Genomic DNA, 13,143 nt, shown 5'->3' with positions numbered 1-13,143 from the left:
GCAGTACTTATGTAATGGCGTTCATGTGGGGGTTACCTGGTATGCAATATCCCGCTTAGGGTAATTACGTACGGAGTGGTTCATTACGTGATGGGAGGCATGTGGATGTACATGTTCAGCGTAGGAAAGCGATTGTCGTAGCCAGGGAAACTAGGTAAGACATAGAGACGACGTGATTCTAAAGACACTTGAAGAAACTCTAAACAATAATGGTGATGATATATCAAAGTGTACATTAAATCTATAATAAATGATTTATTGTAAATTATGTTGCATTCACAATGGTTTTGCAGAAGGGTGGGTTGAATTTATTATTTATGCAGGTGTGACCCACTCTGTGACTAGGCTTACACCAATATAAGTATAGAGTAAGTTTTAGTTTTGTTATTTTATTATTAGATGTAGTTAATTTAGTACGGTTTGAAGCTAAGGCTCCTCAGTGGAGGAACTAAATGTCTTATTATTATTGAATTGGAAGCTAAGGCGCCTCAGTAGAGGAACTACATGTCTTAATTATTGTAATTAAGAATGTTGTATTAGTCATGGGAAGTTAAGGCACCTCGTTGGAGGAACTAACTGCCTTATAGATTGTGTATATATATGTATAAGTACATTTTGTATTTTAGGGCTACTCATACCAATATTGTTTATAATGTTGACCCGATTTGCATGTTTGCTTATCGGGTGTGTTCATAAAATGAATCCAGTTTATAAGTCTTGACAGGATTAGTGGAAGAAGGTTGATTGTTGCTTGTGGTTCGCGTTAGCGTATCATTATTACAGGGTATGTTTTGTTTTCCCTTAAGGTGCAATAGATTTTTAATTGAGACAATGTTTTTGTATTTTCAGTTGTAATTATAATTAAAGAGTTGTTGAAATGAAATTTGTAACTTAATCATATTTGTGAATTTTTGTAATGAAGAGAACTTTTGTTTATTTAAAATTTTTTTATTGGTTTCCAACTATTGGAATAATTAAATAGACGATGGGTTTTTGGAAGTTGAGAGTGCATCACACCTTGAAAAATCAAAGAGTCAGGAACAAATATTGTTTTTCCGATTTTATCGAAATTCGGGGTGTGACAGTCTATATCAGTTCCTAATGACTTGGCTAACTATTAGCTCCAGAGGTGGCCTGTCACGTGACTAGCACATGTTTATGAAACACACGTGAGAAACACGAGATTACTTATACCAGAACTAATCTGATGGTTCTCATCTTATTCTGGGTATTTATAGGTCCAAGTCATTCCCTATCCATGTGTTCTTTATCTATTGACGGAAAATCCCCCTGACACATAACATATATAACCTTTTGCGCTTTCAGAATACCTTACAAAGATACACTTTCTAGCTATAGGGCTTAATTTCCCATACTTATGAGAGATGTGAACAAAACCTGCTTAACCCCAGGCGTAAATGCTCCAAATGGGGTTTTTCGCCTTTCCAAAGTTCATAAGGTGTTGAAAGAACTAACTGAGAAAGCACTCGGTTAAGTATGTAGGCAGCAGTCAAAGTGCGTCCCCCCAAAATCATATAGGGAGATTACCTGGCGCCATCATTGATCTAACCATATCTAAAAGAGTTTTATTTCTCCTCTCCGCTACACATACTATTTTGTTGCGGAGTATAAGGAATAGTTAGTTGTTTGTGTATCCCCTTTTTCTTACATAGTTCCTTGAACTGATCAGATAAGTATTCACGTCCTCGGTCAATCCAAAAAAAATTTAAGCTCATCTCTTTCTGTGTCTTAACCTCTACTATAAAGCGTTTAAAACAATCTAAAGCTTCATAGCAGTGAGCTATCAGATAGACATAATCATATCATGAGTAATCATCTATAAGAGTGAGAAAATAAGAGGCGCCATGACATGCCTTAACATTCATAGGCTCACAAATATCTGAGTGGATTAGCTCAAGCGGCTGAGTAGCTCTTACTGCATTTCCAAAAGGCTTTCTACATGTTTTACCAGCTAAACATGGTTCACATGCATATAGGTAGGTTAAAACCGAAAAGCTACCTCGTATTTCTCGCAGTAAGAACCACAAAAAGAGCAAGCGAAGAACTTTTGCAAAACGAAGAGCCACAAAAAGACGACCACCACCTACATAAACAACTGAATCAAAACCACCGGAGATGATCGTCATACCATAAATCTAGGAAATCACACTCCAAAATCCAGATTGGAAGATTCCCTACCACAAGAACTGAACAACTACTGCCAAGTGATCCTAAAGAAAGTCAATGAATCATTAGAAACTCAGCAAATTATAGAGCCCTACTCCGAAATGGAAATTATCTACTAGCAGAAGTCCATTACTCCGGTGCGTAACCCCAGAACGAGGGGACCTCGTGCTCACAGAAATCAATTCAGGCTTCTGCGGAAACCACTCAACAGGGAGAAGTCTTGCACACAATACTATGATTATAACACAAGGGTACTGGTGGTCCAAGCTCCAGAAACACGTGAAAGAGTTTTCCAAATGCTGTATCAGTTCCCAGAAGCATGAACAAATCCACCGACTACCAACATCGGAACTTCATCCAGTATGTACTTAGTAAGTGGCCCTTTGCTATGTGGGGCCTCGACATAGTTGGACCCTTACCATTGGCACAAAGATTCTTGTTGGCAGTTACAAATTACTTCATTAAATGCATTAAAGCAGATAAAAACATCATATGTCACAAGATTTATTTGGACAGACATCTTCTGCAGATTCGGAATCCATGCAATACTTGCAACTGATAACAGGAGCAAATTGACTTCAGATGAATTCAAAAGCTTTTGTGCCAGTGTCTAGATACATCACAACTACTCAGCTCCTTACCACAGGTAAGCAAATGGCCAAGATGAAGCACAGACAAAAGAGTCATGGACAACATGAAAAAAAAAAGCTAGAAGGGCAAAGGCAAACTGGGTAAAAGAATATCCAGTGACTCTATGGGCATACAGAGTAATGCCCAAAGCATCAACCAACTTCTCTCCCTTTAGCTTAGCTTACGGAACATACATTGTTTTGCCAACCGAGTTATTATTAGAAAAATGGATTTGCACAAATCCATTAAGATATGAATAAGTAATTTGTCTCCTAAGTTACCCCACTTGAGATGAAATGGGTTTCTCTTGAAACAGTGCGTAAAGTGAGAAAAACATTTTCGAAAGGGTGCGTTGGTTCGAAACAGTGCATTATGCCGAAAAGGTGCGACCTTTTGAAATGTGCACTGGTTCGAAACAGTGCATCATGCCAAAAAGGTGTGACCTTTCAAAATTGTACTTTATGCGGAAATGGTGTGTCTTTTCGAAACATGTGACTTTTCAAAGTGTTGCTTACTTTTTCCCAAAAGTCATTGTGTTGTTTCGAAGAGGCACCACTCACCTATAAATAGTGGATGAATTAATTTGGAAAGAAAAACACACCAGATCACACAGAGTTCTGATTTTTCTCTTCTCCCTCTGTTCTTAGTCAAATACTATGTTGTGTTCGTTGATTCTATAGAATTGAAGTGTTAGCTTTCTATAGAAAGAAATCCGTTTTATTTTGGGAGGCAGTTTCCCATCAACCTTCAAGCACCGTGAGGAGGAACATCTATCTTAAGGACATAGTGTATCTACACTAGGCTCAGATTTAACTAAAAAGTGCAAGACACTTACAAGACAAAAAGTTTGTATAGTTTGGTAATTGGTAAAGAGTAAGTACAATTAAGTTGTATATTCCTAACAATTATTCGCTCCAATAACTCGCACGCTAGTTCTACATGACCCACATATTGACAATTTGTTGTCATCAATCAGTCATAGCTTCAATGGAAGAGTAACATGCTCATGCATTGTGGAACCTAGAAAAACATCAGCATGACATGAAAAAATCCTATAATAAAAAGCTCAAAATCAGAAGCTTCAAACCTAGAGACTGGGTGCGCTGAAACAGATCCTGGAAGAAAATGTAAGCTAAAAAATTTCAGAATCTTGAGAAGGACCTTTCATCATAGAAAGAGAATCTTCTAAAAAGGATCTTACATTTTGTTGAACCTAACAGGAGATGTCAATTTTAAGCCTTGTAATGCCCATAGGCTTAAGAAGTTCTATTAGTAGATTTCTTTTATTTTTCAGTTCAATAAATAAAGTTATCAAATATCACTTTCTCCTTGTAATACTTTGGGTAGATATTTATTACAATTTACTGAATCCAAAAACAAAAGGCAAGCGATCACGCACTTGACAAGTGGTAGAAGCACTCTATATACCCCCAAAAATAGTGTTGCGTCGAGGCAAGCCCACGCTTGATGAGTGGCAAAATTGAATAAGATCACTCTACATACCTACAAACAACCTTGTGTCAAGACAAGCCATCAACCGCTTGACGAGTGGCAAAATAAGATCACACTCTACAGACCCAAAAACATCATTGGGTCAAGGCAAACCATCACACGCTTGACAAGTGGTAAAATAAAATCGCACTCGGCACACTTAAAAACAGCCTTGGGCCAAGGCAAGCCATCACATGTTTGACGAGTGGCAGAATAAGATCGCACTCAAACACCCAAATTCAGGGGAAAGCAAGCCACCAAGTGCTTGACGAGTGGCAGAATAAAACCTCACTCTAAACACCGAAAGATCAAATTTGGGTGAAAACAAGATGCAATTAATGCAGACGGCTTTAGTGTTTGGGGAATTGAATAAGATCACACTCTACATACCCAAAAACAATCTTTTGTCGAGACAAGCCATCAAGTGCTTGATGAGTGGCAAAATAAGATCACACTCTACAGACCCAAAAATATCATTGGGTCAAGGCAAACCATCACGCGCTTGACAAGTGGTAGAATAAAATCGCACTCGGCACCAGTGTTTAGAAAACCGGACCGGACCGGTGGTTGAATTGGGGTTCGACCGGAACCGGTAAATTTTCGGTTCGGTTCAGTTATAATTTGAGTTTATGGTTGGACTCTCGGTCTAAACCTAAACCGTGGTTGAACCGGCGAACCGGTTGAACCGGTTCAGCTCTAAACCAGATCACCCTTATATAAATTTTTTTTTTCTTTTTTTGAAAAATTGATAATGTGGGGAGTTGAACCTAACACCTAAACAAGATAATCCAAACTCCAAACCAACATACTACTATGTATTTCTTGTATAAGAAATTTATTTTGATATATAATACCAATTAATATTGAATTAAAACATGTATTTATTCATTTTATTATTGTAATTATTAAAAAATTTACTAAATAAACATCAATCAGTCCGACCGAGTCGAACCATGGTTAAACCTGATTGAACCATTTTAACAAAAAATCGGTTCGATTACCGGTTCGGTTTTCAAAACATTGCTCGACACACTTAAAAACAGCCTTGGGCCAAGGCAAACCATCACACGTTTGACGAGTGGCAGAATAAGATCGCACTCAAGCACCCAAATTCAGCATTAGGGAAAGCAAGCCACCAAGCGCTTGACCGAGTGGTAGAATAAAACCTCACTCTAAACACCAAAAGATCAAACTTGGGTGAAAACAAGATGCAATTAATGCAGACGGCTTTAGTGGTTGGGGAACACAAAAAACGGTAAATCAGATGCCCCCCTGGATAATCAGGGAGCACAACGGTTTAGGTTCACACTGGTTAAGTACTAAACCGAGATAATTGAAGGACTAGAGCTCTGTGATCTAGTCGTACCCTCACCTCTCTAAGAGAATTTCTTCTACCCACATATATTGAAACTTCACTTATTGTTATTGACTAGAGCAGCATCTTGGTCGGGTGATAGACTTGGTTTTAGATCCCATATATGATGGTTGGATCTTTTATTTTCTGAATAATGTACAGGCTTTCTATTTAGTAATGTACACAAATGTACACTTCTGAATAATGTACACAAATGTCTTCATTATTTTCAAAAAACAAATGTTCAATTTCCATTTTTTTTTTTTTTTAGTGGGGGGCGGGGCGGGATAGTTGGATAGAATTGATTTCTGAGCAGTGGCATTCTGGCTGGGGCTTCTATTTTCTGGTTATTTCTCTTTCATTATATCTTTTGAAAATTATGGAATATTGTGTTTAAGTTACTAGTTTTTTTTTGGTAATTTTAAGTTACTATTTAGTAGTTGTTAAGTGTTATAATATGCATTTTAATGCTAGTCTTTAGGAAGTTCTTGTTTCCTGTATAAGTAAGTGTCCTCTGTCTTCTGAATGTAAGGAGCTAAAACTGAAGAGTCTCATGTACTAAAAATTCCTCCTATCAATCTAAGTAATTTTTAGCAAGCTAGTTCTCTATTGATAATTTCCCAACAGTGGTATCTGAGTCTAGTCTGTCTAGTATAGCAAAATATAACAAGACCCCTTGCTTGTCTCGTTAAAATGGCTTCTAGCAGCAACTCCACTTTCAATTATGCAACCACATCAGTTCCCATCTTTGATGGTGAACACTATGATTACTGGAGCATCTAGATGAAGACCATCTTTATCTCACAAGACTTGTGGGAGCTGGTTCAAAATGGCTATGCCGAAGGAGGATCAGCAAAGATTCTAAAAAGAAATCAAAGAGAGATGCAAAAGCTCTCCAATTTATTCATCAAGTGGTAAGTAAATCCATCTTTCCTTGAACTATGGGCGCAAGCAAATCAAAAGATGGGAAATTTTACAAAAGGAATTTGGGGGCTGCGATGAAGTCATCTCTATCAAGCTTCAATCTTTATGGAGAGATTTCGATAATCTGACCATGAAAGAAAGTGAGAATGTCCAAGAGTTCTCTTACAAGGGTAGCTGAAATTGTAGACCAAATTAGAAGTCTTGGCGACACTATTCAAGACAAAAAGATTGTCAAGAAAATTCTTAGAAGCCTACCATTTGATCATGTGGTTGCGGCAATTGAATAATCAAAGGACTTGTCAAAGTTCAGTTTTCATGAACTAATGGGCTCGCTAGAAGCACATGAGAAAAGACTTAACAGGTTTGCAAATTCATCGCTTCAGTCTAGCATGAATGTGGATGGAGAATAAAAATCACAAAGTAGACCATGAAAGAAGGAGAGGCTCATATCAAAGAAGGGGTCAGAATGGGAACTAGAGAAATGCTCAAGCTCGCGGAAGAGGACAAGGTAGAAAAGGATTTCATTCGAGAAACTTCAATGGTAATTCTGAAACATATTGTTATATTTGTAAGAAATATGATCATGAAGCTAAAGATTGTCGTTTCAAATGTAATAGATGTAGAAATCCCAATCATTCTCAAAGGGATTGTTAGTACAAAACTAGATGGGAAGAGAATACAACTAATTTTACTGAAGGTAATGATGAAGACCAATTATTTTATTCATGTATGAATGCTGAAAATGAAAATCAGGATACTTGGTACTTGGATAGTGGATACAGTAATCATATGACAGGGAACCAAAGGATCTTTGTGCAGCTCGATGATTCATTCTCCTCGCATGTAAAGCTTAGAGATGGAAATATGAAGAAGATTGAAGGAAAGGGAGTCAGTGTTGTCTACACTAAAAGAGGTAACAGAAAACTCATCCATGATGTTCTTTATGTACCTGGTCTAACTCAAAACCTCCTTAGTGTCGGTCAATTGCTGCAAAGAGATTATTCCATATTCTTTGATGATAATAAATGCCATATTATTGATAAAAAGAAAATTTTCACAATTGCCAATGTGAACATGACTCGGAACAAAGTTTTTTCACTTCTCATGTCTCTAAGAGAGAAGGTTGCTTTCAAAACTGAGAAACTTAACAAAATGAGTCACATCTTTGGCACTTGAGATATGGACACTTGAGCTACAAAGGCTTAAGTATGTTGAAAAGCAATAACATGGTGATTGGGCTGCCTTCCATTGATAAAATGTGTGAAGTGTGCGAAGGTTGCATTTACGGCAAAATGTGTAAATTGTCGTTTCCAAAGACCTCATGTAGAGCTCAAGCTCCACTTGAATTAGTGCATGCCGATGTGTTTGGGCCTACAAGAACTCCATCTCTTAATAACAAGATATATTTTCTGTTATTTGTTGATGACTATACTAGAATGATGTGGATATATTTTCTTGAACAAAAATCAGAAGCTTTCTCTGTGTTTCTTAATTTCATGGCATGTGTAGAAAGAGAAAGTGGTAGGAATCCAAAGACACTTAGAACATATCGTGGTGGAGAGTTCATTTACAAAGAATTCTGGAATTATTGCAAAGAGAAAGGCATAAAGAGGCAGCTCACAGTCAGGCACACCCAGCAACAAAATGGAGTCACGGAGCGGAAGAACAGAACCATTGCAGAGATGGCAAGAAGTATGCTAAAAGGAAAGGCACTTCCCAATCAGTTCTGGGCAGAAGCTGTAAATATGACAATTTATATATTAAACCGCTCACCGGCCAAAGCAGTTCCATCCAAGACTCCATATGAAGCATGGCATGAGCGGAAACCTCAAGTGAAGTTACTCAAAGTTTTTTGGCTACCCTGCATTTGCTCTTGTTCCGTCACAAGAACGAGAGAAATTTGACGAGAAATGAGAAAAATATATCTTCATTGGATACGGTGATGAATCCAAAGGCTTTAGGCTATACAGTCCAACTTCAAAAAAGCTTGTAGTTTCAAGAGATGTTGTATTTGATGAGATGGGAAAATGGAATTGGGATGATGCTGGTTCTTCTCAAAGTCCTTAGCAATAGAGTTCTATGAACCAGAAGTAAATCAGGAAGATAGCAATCCTTCGTCAAGCACAAGCCAGAAACAAAGCCCAGCAAGGTCACTGAATTCAAGCTCATTGGAAGGTCTCCTAGATTCAGATTCACCTCCAAGGAAGATACGTTCTATGTCTGATGTTTATGAAAATTGCAACCTTGCTCTTTTTATTCGTGAACCACAAAGTTTTAATGAAGCTGTACAAGATGAGAAATGGAAAAGAGCAATGGATGATGAGATCACAACTATTGAGAAAAATAGCACATGGAAGCTAGTTGATTTGCCTGAAGGAAAATATGTTATTGGCTTGGTGTTGACTTCAATGAAACATTTGCACCCGTTGTGCGCATGGAAACCATAAGAGTTGTGTTTGCACTTGCTGCCCAAATGGAACTCCCAGTTTTTCAGCTTGATGTCAAGTCAGCCTTCTTGAATGGAGATTTGGAAGAAGAAGTGTACGTCGAGCAGCCACTAGGATATGTGAAGGAAGGAGCAGAAAATAAAGTCTACAAGCTACAAAAAGCCTTGTACAGCTTAAAACAAGCACCACGAACATGGAATAGCAAGATTGATGGATACTTTCGACAAACTGGTTTTTCAAAAAGCCGAAGTGAGCCATCTTTATACATAAAGAAGGAAGGAAATGAGCTTCTGATTGTTTGTCTATATGTAGATGATTTAATTTATACCGGCACCAGTATGAAGATATTGCAAGACTTCAAAGAAGCAATGATGAAGGAGTATGAAATGACTGATCTGGGGCTTATGAAATACTTCCTAGGAATTCAAGTTCAACAATCAAAAGGAAATATTTTCATCTCTCAAGAAGAAGTACCTTGAAGACTTGCTCAAAAGGTTTAGTATGTCTAATTGCAAGCCAATCTCTTCACCAGCTGCATTGAATGAAAAGTTGCAGTTAAATGATGGAGCACTAAAGGTCGACGAGAAAGTTTATCGAAGTTTGGTAGGGTCTCTACTTTATCTTACTCACACAAGGCCTGACATCATGTATACTGTGAGCCTACTTTCCAGGTTCTTGAGTGAACCAAGTAAGCTCCATCTTGCCGCTGCTAAAAGAGTATTGCGCTATCTACAAGGAACCAAAAACTTTGGTCTCAAGTATGTAAAAGAAGAAGTTAATTCACTCATTAGCTTCACGGATAGTGACTAGGCAGGTTCTTTAGATGATAAAAAGAGCACTTCTGGGTATGCTTTCTGCCTAGGTTCAAAGTTGATTGCTTGGTCTTCAAAGAAACAGAAAATAGTCGCATTATCCTCCACAGAAGCAGAGTACATTGCAGTAACGGATGCCATATGTGAAGGTATTTGGCCTAGAAGAATTCTAAAAGATTTGCAGCAAGAAGTCAAGACCCCTACAACTATATTTTGTGATAACATGTCTGCGATTGCAACGACAAAGAATCCTGTGTTTCAGAGCAGGACAAAACACATCGAACTTCGTTATCATTACATTCGTCACAAGGTGGAGAAGAAGAAGGTTGAGCTGAAGTTCATCAACACAAATGAACAATTAGCTGACATGCTCACAAAAGCAGTATCTATGGATAAGTTTGTTTGAGCTCAAGGTACTATGAATGTTGCAGCAAGTTGACAAGAAGGGGAAGCACCTGAACTCAAGATTTTCAAAATTAGGGGGAGTGTTGAGAATAAATTTTGAAAATTCTGGAATATTATGTTTAAGTTACTAGTTAGCAGTTGTTAGGTGTTAATATGCATTTAATGTTAGTCTCTAGGAAGTTCTTGTTTACTGTACAAGTAAGTGTCCTCTGCCTTCAAAATGTAAGGAGCTAGAACTGAAGTCTCATGTACTAAAAATTCCTCCTATCAATCTAAGTAATTTTCAACAAGCTAGTTCTCTGTTGATAATTTCCCAACAATATCTTCTATCTTGGACCGATGGCTTTGATATTGAAACAGAGATATTTATCGCGGTTGCTAAAATCCATTTTGAAGTGCATTGTTGTTACTAGCTCTTATCTAGCAAACAACTTATCTGAGGCTACCAGTGTGTCCATGACACTTCTACTATTATTTTCTCGATGAAATGGAAGGTTAGGTAAATATATTGCTGGCAAAATAGTGGATAAATATTCTTCATCTTATTCTACACATCTCTTTGTACCATATCTTTTCATCCTTCAATATATCTACAAGACAGAGCACCTTAGAGCATTCCCAACGCAAGCAGCTTTGATGGGAAATAGCAACTTGTCATCTTTATGAGCCAAAAACAATCGCCCAATGCAAGGGTGCATGACAATGAGGGTAGTTTTTCACTAAGTTACAATGAGGGTAGCACTTGCTACTGAGTTAGTTGCCGACTTGTGATCTTCAGATGGAACCTTTTATTCCATCTCGCATGTTTTTTCGTTTTTTTTTTCCTTTCGGACGGGATGTTTCATTCCATTTGGCGTGTTTTTTTTATTTTTTTTCTTTTTTTACATTTAGACGGAATAAAACATTCTGTCCGAATTTTAAAGTCACATTTGCCTTAGGTAACCCCTAATAGCTTCTCACCAAGAAGGTAACTGTGAGGAGAAATAGTCCTATATGGAGCCTATATATGTAGAGGTAACAAGTTATTGCTTGCATTGGAAATGCTCTTAGTATTATTCTTGCATCTTGATATCTGGCGTTATTGGAGCGGCACCATATGGTCTGATCTTTATTTTGTACGTAAGACGTAGGCGCACCAACGAATCCAAAATTACGAGTTATTTGTCAGAGAAGCTAGACCAAGGACCAAAATATCGATATCGGTGAATATATCAGTGTACCCAAAAACCGATATATATCGGATATATCTATTTTTTTTTGTGACCAGTCCAAACTATTTAAAATATCGGATATATCGGAAATATATCGGAAATATATTGGAAATATCGGATTTATATTAAAAAATAGTCAAAAAATCAAATGATATATATCGTAAATATCGATTATATAGACAATATAAAATTTTATATCGGAAATTCCGATATATATTGGAAAAAAAAGAGTTTAATATTTGGTCGATATATGTTGAAAATATCGATATCGGTGTACCAAAAAAACGATATATATCGACAATATATCAGATATATCGGCGATATTTTGGTCCTTGGGCTAGACTACCGCTTAATAATTGCTTTGTCTTTCAATTACGAGTCACATACGAACTTTTGATGGGGATACATTTTTAAGCTTAGTGAAAATGAATTGTAAGAGAAAAGATAAAACGGTGATTTTGTGACAGCAATCAGTCAGTCGTGAAGATGAAAGTCATTAAAGAGCTGAACAAGAAAAAAAAAAAAAGATTTCGCTACCCGTGTGTCCAAGACGTACACTTATCTATTGATTACTTAAACGTAGACTCGCTCCAGATATTTTATCAAGCCATTTGTTTTCAAAGTTTATGAGGGATTGATGGATGAGTATATGCTTAGTTCTGCTCTCCGAACACGTGTTAACACAACTTTCCACCACTTTCTAGCTGAATCCTTGATTTATTCTAATTGTAAATAAGAAATGAAGAGAGAATTATATATACCTGGTGTGAGATGCAAGAAGAGAATATATAAAGATCACTAAGTTTTTCTTATTCTATTAATGGTGGTTTATCACTGTTCACTCTTTCTCTCTCTATTTACATGCGAGAAATAAAAAATGAAAGTGTGGGAAATGAATGTCCTCTCTCTCTTTTGTCTCCACTCTTTTTATAGCTTTTTGACATGTGTCCATCCTTGTCTCCTTCATTTGTACCTAAAATTGGCCCTCATGCCGATATTGTATTAGAACTTTATTGAAATAATTGTGAATATCGGTATGTACGATATTTGACCACCACATCACCTCTTCTCGAAATTTTCAAATTTTATAAGTGAAAATTTGAATATTTCGACAAACAATAATTTTTTTTTTTTTTTTTTTTTTTTTTTTTTTTTTGTTCATCCGACACTGTTCCTTTTTACTGTTCACATCGATACTATTCATCCGAGATGGGATTTTTTGACATCAAGTTTAGAAGTAGCCATCATGTGAAAAATTTTGACATCGATTTTAGACGTCGTGAGTGAAAATTTTTGACATCGAGTTTAGACGTCGTGAGTGAAATTTTTTGACCTCAAGGCTAGACACTGTGAGTGAAATTTTTTTACCTCGAGTGTAGACATAGACGTCATGAGTGATAAAATTTTGACATCAAGTTTAGACGTCGTGAGTAAAAATTTTTGACCTCGAGTATAGACATAGACGTCATGAGTGATAAAATTTTGACATTGTTTTGTTTGAAGCTTTTCATCACGATCTTGACCCGAACTCGACATTTCTACAAAGAACTGAATTTTTTTACCCGAACTCGCATTTCTGCCAAGAACTGAATTTTTTTACCCAAACTCGCATTTCTATCAAGAACTAGATTTTTTGACCTGGTATCGAGATTAGGATCTACATATCACTAGGGTTTTCATCA

General features: G+C 36.9%; 1 long non-coding RNA gene across 1 annotated transcript; it reads left to right on the top strand.

Annotated features, from left to right (window-relative positions):
- Positions 1–6,687: 6,687 nt before the first annotated feature.
- LOC147510921 (uncharacterized) lies at positions 6,688–9,476 on the top strand. Its single transcript, XR_015219114.1, has 2 exons — positions 6,688–7,499; positions 8,096–9,476. It is a non-coding gene; the product is annotated as an uncharacterized LOC147510921 (long non-coding RNA).
- Positions 9,477–13,143: the final 3,667 nt, after the last annotated feature.

The sequence above is a fragment of the Coptis chinensis genome, chromosome 3 (assembly GCF_015680905.1).
Source record: "Coptis chinensis isolate HL-2020 chromosome 3, ASM1568090v1, whole genome shotgun sequence".
Classification (NCBI taxonomy): Eukaryota; Viridiplantae; Streptophyta; class Magnoliopsida; order Ranunculales; family Ranunculaceae; genus Coptis; species Coptis chinensis.
Note: the sequence above shows the minus strand (reverse complement) of the source record. Positions and strands in the feature narration are given on the sequence as shown.